This window comes from Gossypium hirsutum, chromosome A07, assembly GCF_007990345.1.
Source record: "Gossypium hirsutum isolate 1008001.06 chromosome A07, Gossypium_hirsutum_v2.1, whole genome shotgun sequence".
NCBI classification, from domain to species: domain Eukaryota; kingdom Viridiplantae; phylum Streptophyta; class Magnoliopsida; order Malvales; family Malvaceae; genus Gossypium; species Gossypium hirsutum.
Genome location: NC_053430.1, coordinates 26,337,907 through 26,353,396, shown reverse-complemented (window position 1 = coordinate 26,353,396; position 15,490 = coordinate 26,337,907). Strand labels below are relative to the sequence as shown.

The following is a 15,490-nucleotide window of genomic DNA, read 5'->3' as shown; positions in this document are numbered from 1 at the left end:
TATGATATAATATAATAATATACAATACATATGTATAACTGGTAATATGTTATATATAGTTGTATGTGGAATATATATTAATATAATATATTTATTTATATTTTATATATTAAATTTTTAACTAAATTCAGTAAAATTAATAAGGTATTAAATTGTTAATCATATTCATGATCACAATGTCTATATACATATTATCATTATTGTCGAAACTATTTTTTTTTGAAAAAACGGGGATCGACTTTAAAAAACGAAAATGGAGTCGCCATCAATCCTTTTTGTTTAGGTGTGATTGGATCACCTATAAAACATTTTTATTTTATTAAAATATTGATTTTGGCCTACAAAATTCAAGAAAAGGGGTTCGGGAGTCGGTCATATGCGAGGAAGGATTAGCACCCTCGCAGTGCCCAAAATTGGTACATTATTGATTAACTAATGTCCTAATGTCGAAAATTTGAAAAGATTTTAAAATACAATCCCTTTAAAAAATGTTTGAATAACTCGAAGTGGACATTGAGATTCTCTTGTTCTGAAGAAATGAAATATTGTATCCAGCATGTTAGGATATGACATTTCAAACCCTCGATATCAAGATCTCATAATTTCCAAAACTCATGCGTTGAAATTTTAAAAGGATATTTGGTTATTTGGTTAAGCGGAAAATCGAAACCCAGCACGTTAGGGCACGATTTCTCGAATTTTCAAATACAAAATATTGCCTTGTTCTCAAAATGTTCCTTTTGTCACTATTTAAAATAAAAATGTTGATGATTTAATTAAAAGATAATTGATTGGATTAAAACATTCAAATGGTCATTCATAATAAAATTTTTACAACATGCGTAAGAATGATGAGATATTATCTTGCCAAAACACATTACAAAAAGCACTAACGAATTATGGTGTTGGAAAGCATAAATAATCGAATATGATGCAAATGAACAATATAAAAGCAATGAGTTCAAATTGTGACACACAAAGCAAGTAATCATTCAACATATATTATTCCAATACTAACATTAATATTCAAAGACCAATAATATATATATATAACAATTTAAAAAAAAATTTACATAGCAAATTAATATAAATAAAATGTAAAATAAATTTTTAGACGATAATGAATGAATTTAAAAATAAATAATAAGGAAAAAAAATTTGAAATCAACAATATACAAAATAATTTAAAAATAAATTACATATAAAAAAATTTAAAGTAGGTAATATATGTAAAATAATAATATATAAATAAGTTTAAAAATAGATATTATATAAGAAGGAATTTAAAACAGGTTATATACAAAACATCTTAAAAATAAATGGTAAATAAAATGGATAATATATAAAAAATTTGAAATCGAGTATATAAACAACAATAAGGATAATAAGGGCAATAGGTAATGAAAATATAAATAATTTGATTATTATAATTATAATATATATATTAACGTATATATAAAAAGGGTAATGAATAAGTAAATGGTAATAAAATAGTAATAATGATAGATGACAGAATGATAATAATAACAGAAATCAAAATAAAACAAACAGTCAAGGAAAGAAAGCAAATATTTAAAAGCAATAAAAGAATAATAGATGAATAATAAAACAAACAGTCAAGGAAAGAAAGCAAATATTTAAAAGCAATAAAAGAATAATAGATGAATAAATGCAAGGACCGAATATAAACGAATAATTCATTTTAATAAATAAACAAATTAATGAAAAAAAAGGAATAATGAATGTAAAGTAAATAAATAAATAAAAGAATTAAATAAAAGGGGTTAATTGAAACTTAAAAGGAACTGAAAAAGGAATAAAATGGAATAGGGGACCAAAATACAGTGCGCGAATGAGATGGGGGACCAAAAGGAAAATATTTCCACCCTCCAAAATGCAACACCTTATACTGGACTGAAATGAAATAGAAATAGAATTCTGGGGTAAAATTAAAAGATAAAACAACATAATAGGACCAATCGAAACCAGCCTCAAATGCGGAAGGACTAGAGGCGAAAATAGACCCCTAGTCTAGGCAGTTTTCGGGTCGGGTCGCGCGGGTCATGCCATCATACGACGCCGTTTTGGGGCCATTGAGACAGGTCCTTAACGACACCGTTTCGTAGTCCCTTAAAAGCAAAAAATTTTCTGAAAAAAAAGGGTCTGCCATTATTTTCTAGAAAAAACAAAGGGTTTCCCCTTTTCCTCTCAACCCTCTCGATCCTCAACCCCGAGTCCAGCCAAATCTAGCAAGCCACCACCGTAACTCCGCCGTGGGTGGTGGCCGGAAGTGCCAAAATCAGGCCTTTTCGACCCCTTTTCAACCCCCTTTTTATTTATAAAAAAATTTCAAATCCTACGTTTATTTTTAAAAAAAATAAAGAGCGAGATTCGTAAAAACAAATGGGGTTTCAACACCGTTCGATCCCTCGAACGAACCTCCCCGTTTTTGAGGTATTCGAGTTCTCATCGGCGACGACTCAGGTAATCCCTTTTTTATTTTCTTATTTTTTGAAACTAAAGCCAAAATCAAAACGGAAAATAAAATAAAAAAGGAATAGAATAAAACGCAACCTTTTCTCTGTTAATTGCTTCTATTGTATTTCAAAATGCGTGTGTTTGTAACCAAAATACAATACGCTTCTGGCCTTGTTTTATAGCTGAATGGAAAAGAAAGAGTACAAAGTTTTTTTTGCTGTGCTGTTGCTTTTGTGTTTGTTTGCAGGTGCAAAGATCGTGGCACTCAGCGTACGGAGGCTGTGCTGGCGTACGGAGGTGCGCTGGAGGCCGTATGTGGGGGAGCGGCACGAGGCAGATGGGGGCTAGGGTTTTGGCTGAATTTGTTTTAGTTTCTGGGCCGTTTGGGCCTTAGGGTTAGTTTTGTTTCAGGCTTGTATTTGGGTTTTAAGTATTTGAATTTTGGGCCATTGTAATAGTTTTGGGTTTGGGTCTTTTTTTTAATTTGGGTTTGAATTTGTAATCTGGATTGTAAAAACTGTTTGTTTAAGTTTAATTTTTACTTTTTGCATCTGTATGGGTCCGGACTAATTGGGCCTGTTACAATTATGAAATTGATATATATTTAATTAAGCATAATATAAAATAAAAATAGATTGGTATTGTGTATTATTATATGAAAGTAAAATTAATTATTTAGTTGAAAATAAAAATATTTATAATTTTAAAAAATCAAAATCATTTGAATTGATTTAAGACTTTGTGACTTGGATTTATGAACATCCTAAAAAATTAATCGAGCTTAAAAGAAATTTAAACTTAAGAAAGATTCCAAATAAAAAAAGATGTCAATTCAAAATAATTTAATCCGAGCCTACCCGAACCCGTCAAATACCATATCTGTGCCTTTATTACCATTCTTTTCAGGAAATTATTATGAAGATCTTTACCAATATAAATTAATCTAAGTTGCACTCACTTTGACTTTTATATATATATATATATATATATATATATAGTTTTGTGTATTCTTTGTCCCATGTAACCTAACTTTGTTGTAATCTATAATATCTTTAAAATTTAATTACATATTTGGACCTAATTTCTTAACTTCACTCTTTACAAAATTGCAGGTACTCGTTACCAATTACTTAGTCAACTTAAATCTATGGAACAATCAACAAAAATCAAAATAATAGTGACGAGGACTTTAGCAAGAATTCCATCCTACTAAACAAAAAAAAAAAACTATTGAATTTAGAGTTTGTGGGGTACCAACACACAAATATTTATTTTTTAGAATGTTCCAAATCTTTTAAAATAATTCTACAAATTTTTAGTACTTCATTGTAGAACAATGCCATGCATTTTAACATTATAGCTTTTGATGCAACAATGTTTCCCCTAATAATGAAAGAATATAATATCTAACCCATTAGTAGATTTCGAGGATGAAATCCCTAGAGACTATATCACATATCTAACTAAAGAGACCCAAGTTCACGAGCTTCATGAAAATCCAACTTTATATCCTCGTGGTTGTTTTTACTTTATATCCATACCGACAAGTTAAACATGACAAAAAACTGGACAGGTATGCTTTAATATCCTCATTTATTCTCTTCGACACAATAATATGCAATAATGTATTTTATTATTCTATGTAGATGTTATTGGAATTGTCTTATATTGACCAATAGAGCCAATAATGTGAAGAAGCGATATATTTTCATGAAGAAGGAAGGTATAAGAACGAAATTGGATTTAACATTTTAATAAAAAATCAACAAACATTTCAACTAAAACTCCATCTTATTTATCAATTATATGTAGCTTTGTTGCTCCTATTTAGATAATTCTTTACGTTGTATGATATCAATGAACGATAAGTAGCTACTTGAAAAAAAAATAGTTTTTTATAAAACTAATCCAAAAAATTTAATTAATTACTTAAATAACTTATTTTTTTTGATAAAATACGGAAATGACCTCAAATCTACCGTGCAAGTTGGTGAAGCCAAGGTATTTGGCACCACCAACATGCCACATCAGCAACCGGGATAAAAAAATTAATTTTTTTGTGGAATCATGTAGAATGGTGTCACCTGTATAAATACTAGGAAAATACTGTAATTTCTGAAAATATTGGGCTTTAAACAAATTTTTCCTTTTCTGGTGGAGCCAAATAATTTGGCGCCACCAGTTCATTTAAACCCCTTTTTTAAAAATTTTAAATTTAATTTTTAAAAAAAATAATATTTTATTTGATAGAGCTATCCTCTATGGCGTGACAAAATTGGTATATATAAGCCTCAATAACCCGTCAATCTGAGTTGAAGGAAAATAAAAATTACTTATACTTTGTTAGAGGATGAATGGGACAGATATGAGAAGCGTTTTTTTTTTATGTATTTGTGTTTTTTTTTAATTTGAAGTTATGTTTTGTTTAACAATAACCCGGTAGAGCTCTGACACCGGTAAATTTAATGGTTATTTTCAGACCAATGGGTATGTTTGAAGGTTATGCAACCAATTTGGTTCAAATTAGTTATGCAACCAACGGATGGATTATTTGGGATTCCCTATGTCAGTGGGATGTTTGAAGATTATAAGAAATCCCAAGTCAAATTGTAAGGATGAGATCATTAATATCGGCAACATTCAAGCTACAATTTAATAGCATCAAGAAATTTAATAGCATCGAGAAAGTTGCTTTTGTTGTTGTTAAGCAAATTATTTTTCAATTTGTAAGATAGAATGATGTCGGTTTTGAACAAAATCGTTTAATTATGTTTTGTTTGTAAGATACAATTTTGTTTGTCTTGAAAAAAATCATTTATTTTTTTTAGTATTGAGAAAGTTGTTCGTGTTGTAAAATGATATATTGTAAGTTAAGTGAAACTATTTAGAATGTTTGAAATGTAAAATTATATTTTGTAAAAAAATATATTATTTAAATAGTGTAAATTGATAGCTATTTTGTGAAATATAATTTTTCATGAAAAAAATTTATGTAATGTGAAATCAAGAAAATTAAAGGGACATTTTTAAAGAAAGAATTATAACGGGCATTTTTAATAGAAATAAAAAAATGGAGGACCAAAAACTAAAGAAGGCTTGAAAAAAAATGAGAAAAGGGAAAGTGAGGGTTGAATTGATTGAAAAAAAGAAAGAAAGAAAGGATTTATTTGAAAAAAAAATAAACTATGACTTTTTTAAATTAAAAAGAAAAAAGAAAAAAAAAGGATTTAAATGAACTGGTGGCGCCATTTAGAATGACTCTAAAAAAAATATAAATTTAAAATATTAGAAACAAATAATGAACAAATAATAAAAAATAAATAAATAAAAAAACAGAAAAAGGACAAAAACGTGGCAGAGACGTTTGAAACTGGTGGCATGTTTAAAGCTCCCCATGTTTTTAGAAATTGTAGTATTTCATTGGTATTTATACAGGTAACGTCATTGTACATGGCTCCACCAAAAAATTGATTTTTTTTATCTCGGTTGCTGACGTGACATGTTGGTGGCGCCAAACACTTTGGCTCCACCAACTTGCACTGTAGAATTTAGGTCTTTTCTTCATTTTATCAAAAAAATGAGTCATTTATGTAATTAATTAATTTTTTAAGTTAATTTTATAATAAAAAAAAGACCAAAAAAAAAAGTTATCACTGGTACCATGGTTACAAAAAGAACGCTTATGTGGGAAGGTCTTAGGTCCCAGCATGGGGAGGCAACCCTTTAAGTGACAAAAGTTTTGAGAAGTTAGATAACATCGAAAGAGAACAATTTTGATTTGTGCTCACAATGTCAACGCAACACAATACAATCTAAGGAAGTGTTAGTGTCACGAGACTAGAACTTTAATGTCACAAACCGTGCGATTTTAGGTGTTTCTTTGCTTTGAATCTTCTTAAGTCAGCCTAACTTCGCAAAGATAAGAATTCTTGGAAAAATTCTCCAAGGCACCAAGAATATAGCGGAAGCACACTCGAAACGAAAGAGTAATAGAAAATAGAAAAGCCAAAGGAAAATAGCCTCTCTTTATAGCACACTCGAAATGAAAGAAAAATGAAGAATAGAAGTGATTACAAATGAAGGGGGAAGTCTCTATTTATAGTTGAGCTCCTTCAAAACTAACGGTATAAATTGAGTTGTATTGACGGTTAAGATTAGAGTCTATCTACAATTGAGAGTCACACGCAATCTAAACTTTATACAATCTTATCTTTCTAGGATTTACACTATTACCCCAGTAACTATAGTTTAATGAATCTGGTTAGATCAAGTGGGTCAAATGATTCCTATTGACCTCTATAAAACATTCTGTACGCAATAATTACGGGCTTTGATTTACTATCCGTAACATTAATATTTTATCTATCAATATAAAAATCTACCTTTTATGGACAAAACTATAAAATTTAAAGCAAACAATACTTTCCACGACATTTAGGATATATAAATGGTTGATTGAAAAACGAAAATTGACTTAATCCACCTTCCAAAAAAAAATTCAAATCGATAATCAACTTTGAACAAAATTGCAATAACAAAACCAACTTTCTTAAAGTAAAATTTAATGGATTTCATTATTTTTATTAAAGGTTGCTAATGGATTTGGAATTCCTGTGGAGTTCAATTTTTTAAAAATGGGCCTATTTATTTGGGCTTGGGAAATATGATAATGGATTAGAGTTTCTATTTTATATAAAGTCGATTAATTAATTCAATTTAATTAAATTTTTTCCACTCCTAACAATCAATATGATGCCAATAACATTAAAGACACTTTAAAACATTTCCAAATATAAAAATTGAAGTTTTTACTCGAAAGTCTATATTAGAATTGATGGAAATCTTGTAAGACCCAATTTGTGCCTGGGCTTACACAAAAACTAAAAAAAAATCAAAATATAAAAATAATAATAAATAATAATAATCCAATGGCCATTTCTTACATAGCCTGGTAACCAAAATAACGGGCTCAAATTATTAAACTTAACCCAACTAGCCTAAATAACCCAAAATACCCCAAGCCCAAAATACCTATGGAATTTTCGGCAGAAACCCTAGAAGCTTCAGCCACCGTAGCCTCTAGCCGATTCTTCCACTCGTGCCATGCTCCACGAACGACTCCTCCACGCCATACACACCTGCAACAGAAAATAACCACAAGCAATGGACAGCAAATGACAGTGATGAAATTTGTATTTTTTATTTTATTTATTTATTTTTGTTTTTCGGCTATAAAATCGAAGGAAAATGATGTAAATGGGGGATTCTAAAAAAAAGATATACGCATATTGAAAAAAAGCAATAAAAAATCGAAAAGGTGATTCTCAGTGATTCTCAATCTGATAGTTTTTTTTTTCTTTTCTGCGTTTTTCTTCTTTAAGTTTACAGGAAATTTTAAAATAAAAGAAAAAGGGATTTACCTTAGTGGTCGAGACCCGTCTTCTTCGTCGCAATCGAAGTAGGGACGGTGTTTCGAAATTGAAACAGAGTTCTCAAGGTTTGATCCTCCATGGCTTCCCTGCACCACTGCTCAAATTGAAGCAAGAACATGAGAATAAGGGGCTATAGAGATTGGCCGAATGGAGAGGGAAAAATTAGAATGCTTCTGTCTTTTCTCCTTTGTTAGTAATTTAGGTTTTTTTTTTTTTCCTTTATAAACAAGATGAAACGGTACCGTGTGAAGCCAATTCCAATGGATCCCTTATTGACGGGATATTTGCGCACATAGCCCTCCCTCCTGCACTGATCTCTAATTAGGTCTCAATTAGGATTTATTTATTTTTTACATTTTCCCTGAGATTTGCACATTGTTACGATTTAGTACTTATTTGAACACTGCGTTTTAATATTCGGTATATCCTCGTTCCAAGTCGTTGCTCATTTGTGCGCGTTTTATTTGGATCCTCAGTTCTGTTTTAATGATTTGTTTTATTTATAGATTATCCTTTTGATTTTGATTTTATTTCAATTAAGTTAAATTTAAGTTTTATATTTTTAGGATTTATTTATTATTTTGTTTGACCTATTATTTTAACATTTTTTTTTAATTTTTTTTAAATTCCATTTTGTTTTAGTTTTCTATATATTGTTGAATTGTTTTACTAAATAAGTTATGGTTTTGAAATTCTCTTTATGTAAATTTATATTTAAAATATTTATGTAATATTCATTCTCATGCATTGATATTTATATATACATATACATATTTTATGTTAAATTACTCATTTGAATCCTCTTTTGAACATGTTCATATAATTTTTCTTTAAAATTTTCTTTATATATTATTTGTTTCTTTTAAATCCAAATTTGGATGTTATATACTTTATTTGTTTCAAATATTTTCCTATATTATTATTCTCTTATATATGCATTGCTTGTACTAGGGTCTTTACTCCATGTATACTGTTAATTTTATATCATTTTATACACACGATTTTTTTAAAACCTATGCCTATATTTTGTTATATATATTTTGTGTTATTTAAAGGAAAATTCACATATTTCATGTATCATTTAAACTATTATTATTCACATACCTGGTGTATATTCGATCATGTTATTTTAAATATATAGTTTTTTTTTAAAAAAAAAAGAGATCTATTTATATAATTATGTTGTTAAAATATATTGCGTATATAACTTATGATAAAATTAATTTAATCTTATAATTTATATTTTAATTCCATGATATTTTATATAACTTCTACTTGTATTTTCTTTTAAATTTATTATATACATAATTTATTTTTAAAAAAAAACATATACTATTATTTCTTTATTGGTTAAGATTCTTTCATGTACATATGGTTTTATTGTATATTGGTTTGTTCATCTTTCATGTATATTGTTTATCCTTTGTTATGGTATTATATCTTTATTATATATTGTTTTATTGATTTTTATTATTGTATGAATATTAACACCTTAAAGTATATAGGTTTTGTTTTTTTCTTGCATGTTATTAGCTCCAAATTACTTCTTTCACAATTTTTACTTTCATATTCATTCACATATTCTTAGTTTTATTTTATATATGTGCATCCTTTCAAATCCAATCATGTGTTGATTCATTTTGTAAGTTTTCATATATTTAATAGTTTTCAAATTAGTTCCAAATTGTTTTGTGTACTATGTGTCGCTTTAGTTTTCATGTTATTTCATGTATTATTGTTTTATATTATTGATTATTAGCCTTTTGCACTATTATTTAAATTATGTTAATTTGTTCATTTGTTTACTTATATTTCGTATAGTAATCCATGTTTGTAACTTTGATTTTTTTTCTATATTGTTGCATCGTGATTCAAATTTCAATATTTTGGTTGATATTAGTTGTTTCGTTGTTATTTCAAGAAAAATAAAAAGCGTTTTGAGCAAATTCTCAATTTTCCTTAGTATTCAAAAATTCTGAAATAAGGTAATATCCAATATTTGAGAATTCAAGAAATCATGCTCAATCGTGCTGGGTATGATTTTTTCGGTGAACTAAATATTTGGATAACCTTTTATAATGTTAGTGTACGAGTTTCTTGAAAGTAAAAAATCGATCGTATTCTTGATGGTATAAAGGATCGTATCCAATCGTGCTGGGTATGATGCTGCATATCTTTGAAACAAGAGAATTTTGACAGTTAACTTGAATTATTCACACATTTTAAAGAATCATGCTTTGAAAGATCTTTTTCCTTAAAATCTTTGATATAAGGATAACATCGAATCAATTTGGTACCAATTTTTGGGCGTAATGAGGGTGCTTACCCTTCCTCATATGTAACTGACTCCTGAACCCATTTTTAAATTTTTGTGGACCAGAATTGTTTTAAAATGTTTTATTAGGTGATCCAATCACACCTAAACAAAAGGTTGGTGGCGAGTCCACACTCAGTTTTAAAAGTCGATCCCCATTGTTTTTCAAAATAAAAAATGGTTTCGACAAATCTCATTATAATATTTTGAAAATTATACGATATAGATTGAATTAATATTATTTATCAATTGAATTTCATTTTAATTAAAAAATTAATAAATATCTAATCATTTTCTAAAATAATAAACATACTATGATTAATTTTTTCTTTTTAATAGTTTTATATTAAATCTAATAAAATATAAATATATTAAAATTTCAACCCAAGACAATATGGGGGATGTACAATACAATCTAATAAGTATAATCTCTCAATAGTTGCAATTTGTAGTTTTTGTATGGGCTTGGGAAATTGGGCCTTTCGGCTTGGATTTAAGCATACATTAAACTAGTATTGCTCCTTTCAAGACCGTGATGTAGACCAGTTTATTTTGGGTTCAAATTACAATATTAAGGTAAAATGCAAACATTTCGAGAGACAAACAAAACACATCGTTAGAGCCAATAAAACAAGTTTAAGCTCAAAAATTCGTTTATATCGATTTGAGTTTAAAAAAGTTCAAGCTTGTAATAGATCTGAATCCGAAAAAATTTGAATTTAATAAAATCGAGTTCGAAAAAACTCAAGTCTATAACATTTCGAGTTCGAGATTAATCTAACCCAAACTTAAAAAAGCTTAAATTTATAGTCGAGATTAATCTAACCCAAACTTAAAAAAACTTGAATTTATAGTTGAACAGTCATAATAGACATTAATAATTACTATAAGTTTTGATATTAAAATAAAAATAAATGATGATTATTTACTTTATGAAAATGTGTTCATAAGTGTTTCATATTTATATTAAAATTTTATTAATAGGAAAAATATATAATAAACATATATGTTAAATTATAAAGTGAAATAAATTTTTTTAAAACTTTAATTAAATATAAAATATTTTTAATACTATAAATATACATGTTGACAGAATATATAAAATTAATAATTATTAAAATCTATAAAATTTAAATTTAATGATAATATAAAATATATAATAACATAATATATTAATTTAATAATATGATAACTAGTGTTACACTTATCACAAATAATTAAACATGATTTATTATGCGATACTAATAACATTAATAATAAATCGTTTTTTATGATTTGGGAATTTAAGTTTTACTTTTTGGTATTAATTAATGTTTAATGTTTTTATTAATATTGTTATATTTATATTAATTTTTAATTTGGAAAAGTTTTTTCTATTTAGGTTAGGTTTTGAATAAAATTTAAATTGAGCTTAGATTTGTATTTGGGTTTAAATATGTATTACATTAAATAATTGTAGAGTTGGTTAATTTGGTTTAAGAGGTTTTGAATTTCAAATCTGAAATTAAGCTGACAATATCAAACTAAATTATTACCTAACTCAACCTTAATGCATATCTATAAACTATGAATATGATATATCATTATATAATATGGTAGGAGAGTTAATTTCCAAAGCTCAAATTTGAAATTTATTGTAATTTTGATTTTAGGGACTAAATTGAATAAAATGTAAAATTTTAGGGACATTTAAATAATGAAATTTAATTGTTCCATGCATATAATTGAATATTATAAGATGTTTGAAAGTGATAATTTGAATTGAATTATTGTACAGATCGGGAATTGGATCCAAACAAGGATAATCGGGGAAAAGACAAAATTGTTGATTAGTCTTTAGAGAGTTGTTTGTTTTTTGTTTTGCCAAGTACGTTCATGGTATGGTTATATTTTATTTATTATATATTTGAATTGTGAACTTCTGTATGTTTGATTGAAATTTGAATTGTTTGCAATTTGATACAAAAGGTGACATATGGTCTAAATTGTAAAAAAATGATTATATGTGCTAAATATGCCCGAGTGAAGATAATAAATGATAGGATACGATTGGCATGTCAATAGATTTATTTGCGTGCTGGTACAGAATATATGTAAGGATACAAGGTATGTGATTGTACAGAGTTTATTATTAATTGCATTGGAATCCAACATTTGTTGAGGATTGTTGAGTTTTATATGTCTCTACTAAGACCTTATTGTGGTAGAGGGACATATCTTTGTACGATTATATGAATGGTAGTCTACGGGCTTTGCACTATGGTGCCCTAATGTATTGCAGTTACTGCTCTGACAAGCAATCTGGTGTGGTGTAGTTACTCGTGTATCCGTACCTGCTCATTAGAGTTCATCGGGCTAAATAGATAATGAAAAATGAAAAATTGCAATGAAATGGTATGAGCTTGACCTGCAAATGATTAAATGTTTAATTGATCATGTGAATGGTATTGAAATGTGATTCTAAATGAATTAGATTTTGATAAATATTTAAATTGCTATATGATGTGGTTATTTGTTTACTCACCTTGTTGATATGTGATTTGTCATGTTTAGGCAAACTTTACTAAGCTAAATAGCTTATTGTGTTTTCATGTTTAATGAGGTAAATTTTCATTTATTGCCTATGAACTTACTAAGAATTCGAAATGCTTACCCCGTTATTTTTCTTTCCCATGTAGATTACCAACTTGTGGAATATGTCGAACGGATCTACGAGAAACTCACACTATCCCGTTATTGAATTGGTAGTCTTCAATTATTTTAAGGCTTGGTTTTGTGGCATGTTTATTGGAGTTAGGCTTTTGGTTAACTTTGAAAGTTGGTATAGTTTGTGATCTATCTTATACTTGAATTGGCCATGTTTATACCTTGTTGAAATAGTTAGCTTTGGCAAATGATCTTGAAATATGCTTGTAGCTTATAGTAGCATGTTTGTGTTTGAATCATAAAGGTTTGGATCATGGTATTGAAAGGTTATATATATATATATATATGAATGAATAGGTTGAAATTGAACAAGTTGAATTGATAGGTTTTGATGAAAAATTGTGGAAATGTTGCATTGGATGATTGGAATTGGCTATATGCAATGTTTGGAATGTGTTTTGGTATGTTTGGTTTAGGAAAAGGGTTGTGCAATATGTACCAAATGGTAAGTTTAACAGGTTGACATGAAATAGGTACCAAATGACCTAATTTGTTCAAAAATTAGATTCTTCATCTCGAGGACCACATTTCTTAGTAGCAACACTAGTTAACAGTATGTGATGTTGCGATGTCGAGTGACCTAACATCTTGATGTGACAAACTATTTGGTGACATCACGACGTCGACCTTGAAGTTTCAAAACTTTACAATTTGGTCTTATTTCATGGTCAAGACAACAAAAGAACTTTCATTGAGACTCGAAAAAGAATTTATATCATGATTGAATGTGTTTATGAAATGATTGTTTGATTAAATAATTTATTTACTGTTTATTTGAGGGTTGTTGCTTCAGCAACAGTTGTGGAATCTTGTAGTTCGGACTCGACGATCGGGTTGAGCGAGGAGTATTATAGATTGTTTGGTATAATGTGTATAGACTTTTACAAAATGTGTATATAATGAAAAATGTGAGCAAAACAAAAGTATTATGAGAGTCAAAAGTAAAGCGAGTGAATAAAAAACATGCTTAGAGATAAAAGCATTATGAGTGACAGAGAAAAAATTTAGAAAATACTCAAATGAAAATTATTTTTTAGCTTAAAAGAAATATTTCATTTCATAATGCGCAAATACTTGCTAGCTATTTGTATGCACCAATATTAAACAATATCTTTCATTTCTTAGGAGAGATAAGGAAAGTGAGAGAAGGAGAGATAAGGTGGTGAGTTTAATGACTACTTTGGGGATGAATAGGAAAAAATGTCATGTGCTTTACTGTTTTTAGTTCTTGAAAATATTTCGACCTATCTTTTCGTTTAAAATCCAAATCGTCCTAAGCCTCTAAACATTACAAACTTAGAAGACCTATGTGACCTAAACATTTCCTTTGCACAATCTTTTTGATTTGTTTATAATTAGCTTAATGAATGCTTTTGATTCGTATTTTGTGTCTACTACGTGTCTATATAGTTTTTGTTGATGGATCACATAATCGGGTATTTATTCATTGAATTACCTCTAGGTTTGTTATTTCTTTAACTTACTGAACTAGATATATTTTCCTTAAGAATACTTAAGTTAGCTAAACATCAATCTTAAGTTGCATGCGAGAAATGTCTTGTACAAATTCAATATTTGATTACTATGCTTTTTTTTGGTTAACATATTTCAAGGGTCGTATTGTTCATCTTTTGTGTGTTTTCTTGAGGATAAGCAAAGACTTAAGTGTGGAGGAGTTTGATCTACCATAATTTGATACATCAAATTAGGCTCTCCATTACACTTGAGGAGCTTATTCTCAAGCAATTTAAGTGTCTTTTACATGTTTTTGTCTATTTTTTAGCTTTAAGCATTAATACACATTTTTTCTTACTTTTACATCCTTTTGAGACCCAAATTGGCCAAATGTGCAATGGGAAACCTAATGATGTGATTGAGTTGGTGTAGAGAGATGATAAGAGTTTAAACTTGATGAGAACATCATTCAAAGTGGGTGTAGCGACACTGATGCCATGGACTTCATATTTATTTTATCAAAATGTATGGAAATAGTATGTAATTTTTGTTTTGATATTAAATGTTGTAAACGTATTGTGTTAATGAAGAGAATGAGAAGAGGAGAGAACATCAAGTTGATGATAAAGGAAAAAAAATAACAAAGGAGTGAAGGAAGAAGAAAGAAGGAAAGGGATTCACTCTAAGTAATTTTTGTTGTAAGTATATCAAGAATTTTACTTATTTAATTAAAACCTAAATGGAAAATTTTGATAAATTGGTTTAGTATTATATATGAGATTTATTTACATATGAAAATGATGATATGTTTACGGAATTTATTGGAATGTGATATTGTATTCTTATTATGAATTGAAAAGTATATATGTAGTGAAATTGGTGAAAATGACTAAATTGCAATTAGTGTAAAAGTTAGATAGATGAAATAGATGATGATATGATGTGTTTAAGTGAGATGTTAAATGTTGATAAAATAGATGCCATGTGAAATATGATGAATGGTTGATTCTTTATGAATAAGGACTAAGTTGTAAAAATAGTAAAATTTGAATTGTTTTCTTTGTTGAGAAAATATAAATAAATTGTATAATTTAAATGCCTAAGT

At 28.0% G+C, this 15,490-nt stretch overlaps 1 long non-coding RNA gene across 1 annotated transcript; it reads right to left on the bottom strand.

Annotated features, from left to right (window-relative positions):
* Positions 1–7,269: 7,269 nt before the first annotated feature.
* LOC107953091 (uncharacterized) lies at positions 7,270–8,363 on the bottom strand. The gene is made up of 2 exons (XR_001699058.2): positions 7,899–8,363; positions 7,270–7,616 (listed from the first exon to the last, which is right to left on the bottom strand). It is a non-coding gene; the product is annotated as an uncharacterized lncRNA (long non-coding RNA).
* Positions 8,364–15,490: the final 7,127 nt, after the last annotated feature.